Below are 6,438 nucleotides of genomic sequence, written 5' to 3'. Positions count from 1 at the left end.
TTATCAAGGAAATAAATGAGATGAAATTCTTAAATTTCACAAGAACAAGTGCTGAAAATTAATGGGTGCAATGAAGGTTGCGTACGTTTGTTCTTCTCTGATGCTAAATTTAATAGGAGCTTTAAAATTTTCATTCCTGTTAGTTGAAGACTTTGAATATCTATAATTACAATGGACATGGAGCATAAAATCTAAACAAAATCCAGTATGCAATCTATTAAGCTAAGCCCAAAAAAGATGCGTCCCTGACACATCAAGCAAGTTGTCAGAACTGATCAATTTTGTCCTCCTAGATGACAATGTCACCTTTCTTCATCTTTAACGAAACTCTTGAAACTTGATCAAAGCCTATATCATTTGGACTCAGGTATGTGTCCTGGCTGGGACTTGCCTATTCTCCAAAATTTTTGGACTTCCCAACAATTTCAACACAGTGTCATATCCAGCTCTGAAGGTATCCTTACCCAGATCAAGTATTTCAAACGTTTGAAGGCTTCCAACTAATTTTAACTGCTAATGAACCTATGATTGAAGGTATCCTCATCCAAATCAAGTACTTCACAGGTGAAGAACAAACTAACTTGTAACAAAGCCAATCCAACAGTTGTAGACCTGGTCACAAAAATAATCATGCCAGTGTTTGGTAATAAGCATTTGAAGGCAACTTGTGTGATGCCAAAATTATTGCTAATAGAATTGAACATCTTTAATCTAAAATTTCAGTTGCTTGAGATCTAGCAAAAGAGAAGTTGATATCACTGTTGTGTAGGATTCCATGAATTTAACATTCAGTGTTTTCACTGAAGAACAATATAGATATACACTCTGGTTAATTAAACTAAGCCTTACTTAAAAGGCTATAATGTTATGCTGTTTTATTTTTGTGTAACTAACTAACAATTTCCTTGAAGTGGATGTGGCCATTCAATTTCTCCTCCAAAACAGTACATATCTACTCAACCTGTTTCAAAAAGAATTCATCCACTGAATCATTTGGAAATTTTGGATCTTGCAACATACAATGGAAATGCGTATGAAATAATGTGATTAATCTCATAGCAAATTTCTTCGAGAAACACAGACAAGGGTCATATATTTGCACATACCAAACATATTGATGTTACATGCATGTGATCTATGTCTAGTCCTCCAATATTGATTGCTGCTCAAGCTCATTTAAATGTTCAGTCACAGGGATTGTTGTGCCATTTGCAACAAAGTTTTCACTTCTACACTGTAGCAACTGTTCTCGAAGACTTCGGACAAGCTCATTAAGTTTATGAATATTCTTTTCTTGTGAAAGGATGATCTGCAGCAAAGTTGAAAGTGCATAGAATTAACAGTAGCCACAAAATAAATATCATAATTCTTGACTAACTCTTACGCAACCTTGCAAGTCAAGCAATCAAGTCAGACTTCAAAAAGAAACATGGCATTCAAATGATGTTCAAAACTATGTTATTTTAAAATAACTTTTCAAAAAAGAAAAAAACAAAAGACGTTTGTGAAAGCATACAGATAACAAAGTATAGATAATGCGAAGTGCTCTTGCGAGCGATAAAATTAGGGGTGGCAATTTTGGACACAATCCGCGAACACGACACGAAAATATAGGGTTTGGGTTAGGCTTATTCGTGTTCGTGTCGGTGTCGTGTCAACCCATTTAGGACACGATTATAATCGTGTCGTGTCATGAGTTAACCTACTAACCCGACTTGACACGTTTATGACACGATTTAATATTCATGTCACTTTTTGACCCGTGACCTACTAACCCATTTGACCCACTATGGCCCATGAACCCACTTATGTAGCGAGTTAAATGGGTTAAATTGTGTCAAACCGTGTTAAATGGGTTATTTCGTGTTAAATGGGTTGTGTCGTATTGAATACACCTAATACAATTTAATATTAATCGTGTCGTGTCATGTAACCCGTATAATAGAAGGGTCGTATTTATGTTTAAATTTTTTACACAATTTGTTAATCGTGTCGTTTAGAGTGGAGAAAGAAAAAAAGGGGTAGACCTAAATTGACTTGGAGGAGAGTAGTACAACATGACCTAGAAGCATTATACATTTCTGAGGATTTAACCTAAAATCGTTTAGAGTAGAGAAAGCGAATCCATATAGCCGACCCCAAATTTTTGGGATAAATGCTTAGTTGAGTTGAGTTGAGTTTGTTAATCGTGTCGTGTTTGTGTCGACCTTAATAGTATTTGTATCGCGTGTTGACACGACACGAACACAACCCATCAACCCGAATTGCCACCCCTAGATACAATGCTGTTGGGAATTGCTAATATGTTGGGAAACCTTGTGCTAGAATTTCCAGATGACAAAATATTCTACATGCTCATATTTCAACAGTGACACAGAAGAACTTCAAAAGGGAAAAAGGAGTGTCATGAAGAATGTAAATTATTTTCTAACTAAACTATGAATGATATTTATAATGCATAATGGTGCAAACATCCTCCAAAGAATACTTGACAAGGAACAAGCAAATGTCAACAATTCCTGTAATTTTCTTCTAGATTTGAAGTGTTTGATGTGGCAAAAAATTTTAGTAGTCCGGCAGATTTTTTATCCATATTGAACCAACCTGGCCTGCATCAGGCCTGACATAAGGGGAATTATCCATTTAGAGTCCCCAAAATGCCAGTTGCTCAAATGGTGTCTACATCCTTTAATCACAAATAAAGCATGTAAAGAATCTCAACCCAATTCTTCCAATTTATTCAAAAAATCAATCTGAAAAGGAAAAATATCAAAATCATCTTTTAAAACCATGCATGCTAATTGGGTAGATATTATTTTGGTGGCATACAAATAACTAATGGAAATGGAAGCAGTGCCACAGAGAAAATGTAATATTGCCTTAGACAAAGAAATGCTAGGAGGAAAAAAAAAATAACCAGGAAAGCACAGCATATGAACTTTTAGATGGGCAAGAACAGGGAAAAATCAATCAAGTTCTTTGAATCAGCCAATTAGAGCAATAAAAATGTCAGGAAAATTGATCAGTCAAAGGACCATAAACAGAAAAGCAATAAGCAACATATGAATTTTATTGAATATCTCAGCGCTATTGAGAAAAGGAGATGCAGGGTTATTAAGGTCCAACATGCCTTACAAGCAAATGCATCAAGAAGGAAAAACAAATCCAGAGAAACTAACTCCAGTTCTTTTAGAACACTTGCTAGCTCTGGATGAGGATTTGATTGGATGTAAATATGTGGAGGAACAATCATCATCCAACTACTGCTAATACTTTTTCTTGCTGTTGCTGCTGCAACATAATGAATTACTATGGAATGAAAATTCACAATTTACAATAAAACATGAATTTGACAAGGAAATGAATAGACAAGGCCCATAACTGCCACTTGCAGCGAGGAGGTGCTGGTGGGTGTTTGGAAGCATTTTAAGTATATCAAATAAAATGAAATGTCATAACGTCTTAAAGATGGTTGAAGAATCAGAATGCAGAAGTTTTTTAGTAACAAATGTTTAATATATATATCTATATATATAGGAGGTCATTTGAAGCTAGGTTGCTTGAAGCGTTGAACGACTTCAATACAAGGAATGAAAATGGCAACACAAATGTCCTCTTCTAGAAATTTGGTTCGGTGGGAGTAGGCTTTACAGACCCTTAGTGTGAAGAAATACAATTATCAGCAATGTAACGTACCTTTTAGGATTGCATATATAATGAAACATAAGCAAAATACCTTATAAGAATAACTGCAAAAATTTTCTAATATACTGTAATAAAATAATTTCAATTATGCTAACTATTTTTAATGGTATAAAAATTATCCAAAACCTAAGATTTTCACCATAATAATAACCAAATTATCTAATATCTATGTGATTAAGGTGGTTTGATTCTCTACCTATGGTTGTTTGCATCTCAAAAAGCTAATTTGTCCATTCCAAATTGCTAATGAGCCATAATTTGGATTTTGTTATCTAGATTGCAAATTGATAGGGGTCCAATAATTTCTGATAAACACTGAAATGAAGAATAATTCTAAGAAAGTTCATTGTAGAGATTAGCTTAAGATAAAAGAATAGGCTAAAATGGTTGAGAAAGGGGATTAGAAAACTGGTTTGAGGAGATTACTTTTATGGATTTCTGCTTCTAGCACTCTTAAAGAGTATCACTAGCTCACATCTCGTGTGATTGCATATCTTTTGAAGGAGAATACCTTACTATTTACTTTTAATTCTCTTCTCCTTATTAAATTCCCTTTACTAAAAAAAGGGAGAGAGAAAGAGAGAGAGAGAGAGAGAGAGAGAGAGAGAGAGAGAGAATAAAAGAAGCAGCTGTAGATTTATGTTGGAATATTAAGATGCTATTCCTCTAGCTGGGAAGTTTCTCACCAAACAATCCAACAAAGGGACGAAGAAAGGTTTGGTAAAGGCGAGATTCAAAATGTGTTCTCACCTTCACAAGAGTACTTGTTTTTACCATTTTGAGTTCATTCCATGCAATTCAAGTGCTCAAATTCAAAAGCAGCAATAATTCATTATCATCATTATGATTACATCTAACTTCCTAAATTAGGGTGATGACAAAGTGCCTAAAAACCGAATTTTAAGCAAACCCAATAAGCGATTTAGCTGATTTGTCCTTGTATATATACAAACAGGTTCCATAGTTCAGGCATTGAAAATTCGAAAAAGGAAATTTAGTTCAAAGTTCAAACTTTTTCTTTGACAGCTTCTTCCCGTTTCAAAATAAATTGCTCCTTCCGTGAAATGGCTGGTGTGGCTTCAATATCACTCCCAAATTGTTGCTTCCACTCAAACTGCGATGTAAATACAATTAACAAGAGAAGAAAAACCATTACCCAAGGTCTCGACATCGTTCAATGCAGCTTTTTTTCACATAATCTGCTCCAATCCCAAAAATAGAAAGCAATGAGCATCAGCTTCAGTTATAGGCTATAGCACAAAAATACAGAAGATTAAGTAATCACGGAACTCATAGATCAGACCACAGACCTCATCTCTCGGTGTCGGTTGCCGTCCGACTCCGATTGGGTGTCATCTTGAGTTTGATTACTTTCAAGTAGAATTCACTTGGAATTTGGATTTGGAACTGCTATGCGATCTCTTTTCTGTTCTTTTCTTTCTGAAATTGCATTTATGGCCCCAAATGTTGTTGAAATTTCATTTGGCTACTCTTCTTTTTTCTTTTTTCTTATAATTCTCCCACAATCAATATTCAATATACAAAATTTAAAATAATTAAGAGAATTCTATCATCTCTTTATTTTTTTATAAAATAAAACTTATTTTATTTTTACTTATTCTTAAAAAATTAATAAAATTTACTTGTAACAAAAAAATAAAATGTAAATAAACTAATTTAAAAATAAAATAATCATATAAAACACCAATAACAAAATGTGTTCAAATAAATATTTTTCAATTTAAATTAATCTAATAATAAATAATTTTTTAATGAGAGTCAATAGAATATTAATTAATAACTACAACTACTACTACTACTACTCATTCATCTCTTTTAAACAAACCCTTAAAATAGGGATAAGTAATCAATTTAATCCCTGAAATTCAACTTGATCAACGGACCAAATTAGCCTTTCCTTATAAAATTTCCGATGGTTTGGTTAGCTATCCGCCAACAACTCTTCATTTCAAAATGATCATCTTCTTGTAAGTTTGAGTCCAGATGCTGAATGTTTGCTCTGTTTATGTATAGGTGAAAATCTGATTTGCATTACATGTTACTTGATGCAAGCATGACAACAAAATGTGCTCTGGTTTTTTAAGAAATTGACATTGCATATGCCTTGGAATGGTAGCGTGCTGTGAATTTTAGTACAGAATTTATCCCAAACGGCTTTGGTTTTGGAGGAAGAGTAAATCACTTTGGTCTTTTCCTCAGCAAGCTTTGATCTAGGACACACCTTCACTTGCACCACATTTAGCAGACCTTCCCTCTCAAAGGGAATCCCCCATGGAGAAGATCCACTTAAATTTTCAAGGAACAGCTTTTCATAGTCAGTATTCACACCCGGGCAATGGGTTCCATTTCTTTCATGCACAAAGCTACCAATGAATGAATTTAGTCAATTCAACGGACACTGCAAGCCCATCATATAATAGCAACAACAAATGCACAACAGCTCCAAATGATCAACACTCCAAACCTAAAAGAACATAGGAATCATGTGACAATATGCCCATGCTGTTCTGATATACGATCCTATGATCACTATAGTGTTAAGCCTGTGACAGTTTGCGAGTGTTGTGCTGAAATATAATCCCATGATCACCATTATCCTAAGCCTCTAACAATTTAAAGGAATGTTAAGTCTCAACAATTTTAGGACCCTTCAGGATACATTCCACCAATTAAGAACTCAATACGCTACTTAGATCCTCTAATACACAATAT

Source organism: Hevea brasiliensis, chromosome 3, assembly GCF_030052815.1.
Source record: "Hevea brasiliensis isolate MT/VB/25A 57/8 chromosome 3, ASM3005281v1, whole genome shotgun sequence".
Classification (NCBI taxonomy): Eukaryota; Viridiplantae; Streptophyta; class Magnoliopsida; order Malpighiales; family Euphorbiaceae; genus Hevea; species Hevea brasiliensis.
This window is presented reverse-complemented; position numbering follows the sequence as displayed.